This window comes from Triticum dicoccoides, chromosome 5B (genome assembly GCF_002162155.2).
Source record: "Triticum dicoccoides isolate Atlit2015 ecotype Zavitan chromosome 5B, WEW_v2.0, whole genome shotgun sequence".
Classification (NCBI taxonomy): Eukaryota; Viridiplantae; Streptophyta; class Magnoliopsida; order Poales; family Poaceae; genus Triticum; species Triticum dicoccoides.
Genome location: NC_041389.1, coordinates 91231873 through 91233491, shown reverse-complemented (window position 1 = coordinate 91233491; position 1619 = coordinate 91231873).

Sequence of the window (1619 nt, the reverse complement as noted above, 5' to 3'; positions counted from 1 at the left end):
GGCAGGTCGTCATTCTATCGTTGCGGTGCCTCTGTGCGGCAGCCGACTTCATTCTGCACGGCAGCCGCGTCGAGGAGCCGCTGGACTCGCTCCATCATCAGGCGGCGCTCTTCACCCTCGAAGTTGTCTAGCTCGTCCGCCGCCGCCTGGGCGGCGCAGATGTTCTCCGCAGGCATGGTGTAGATAGGGCGATTGTCCCCGAACAGGTTGGCGATGGCCACGCCACGCTGCCGGACCGCGCCTAGGCGGCTAGGCCCAGTCGGAGCCGGCGAGCCGCCCACAGCGCGATCCATCTCACGCTAGTAGGCTTCTGACAAGCGTCTCATGCTTGCCAGCTTCTTCGCGCCCTCAACGAGCTAAAGGCGGCGCGCCTCCAGCGTCTTGGCATCGGCGTCTTCGGGATGGGCACGGTCAGGTCTTGTAGAGCCGCGTTGAGTGGGTCATGAGCTCCTTCACCGGAATGCTTGCCATGATCGAGGATGAGAACCTCCGTGATGGTGCTTCCGCCGCTCTCCGCGCGAGGGAGCGGCTCGTCGTAGACCACCACGTTGGTGGGGAACGCGTCGAGCGACGCGGTGTCGGAGTCGACCACCATTGGGTCGGTGGAGCCTATGGACTCCAGGTCCACGGCAGGCTCGCCGGCGACATGGAGTTGGTCAAGGAGGCCCGCGAGGAGGCTTTCGGGGCCGCCCGTGCGTGCGTCGGATGCAGGCTCGTCGGAGAGGAGAACCTCGTCGACAAGTTCGGCGAGGCAGCTGGCGGCGCAGGTGATCTCAGTGCCGTGCAGCGCGTCGGCGCAGACTCCGTCTGGCGTGCCAGGCTGGCTACGCTCGCCAGGGAGAAAAAGGGTTCCCGTCCAGAGCAGGTCTCTGGACGATGGTGCACCTCGCCCCACGGTGGGCGCCAAATGTCGGGGGTTGGGTGCGACATATGCCAAGGGATGGCTTATCATGGTGGGGGCGAGTAGAACATCGCCGGTGCCTGGAAACGGGACGAGGCAAAGACATGCACGCCGGCGGATCTTACCAAACTTCAGGGCTCTCCACGGAGATAACACCCCTACTGCTGCTCTACGGGGTCTCCGCATGGTCACTATGGCAAAGTGAGTACAAGGTTGCTCCTTGAGCTGTTTCTGGAGGTAGGAGAAGGCAAGGCTAGCTCCCTCCTTCCTATCTGGTCTGGTCTAGTGCTAAAGAAGCGATCCCCTTGCATGGGTGCCCTGGGGGGCTTATATAGGCCCACACCTTAGGGATACAATGGTAATCTGGCTGGGTGCGGGTCCCAGCCGTCTGTATCTCAGGCCGCCATCTTCTCCGCCGACTGCTGGGGCCCGCCGACTGGTGGGCCCCACCGACAGGCCCGGTATGGAGCCATCAGGCCCTGTCCGCTGCGGGCAGGCATGCCGGCTGCGGATTACTGTAGTCATGCTTCTAATGACACTGGCTTGGTATGGGGTCGTGGCAACAGTGCCGCCGCCTGACGGACGATCACTGTTGCCATTCCCCGTCTTGTCTGGTTAATGGCGTGCGGGGCCCGTGGGAGGGGCGGGCCGACTCCCAGGGGCCGACTACCAACGGGTCCGCCTTGTGGCGCTCTTGTCGTCTGCTGCCTCCCCCCCC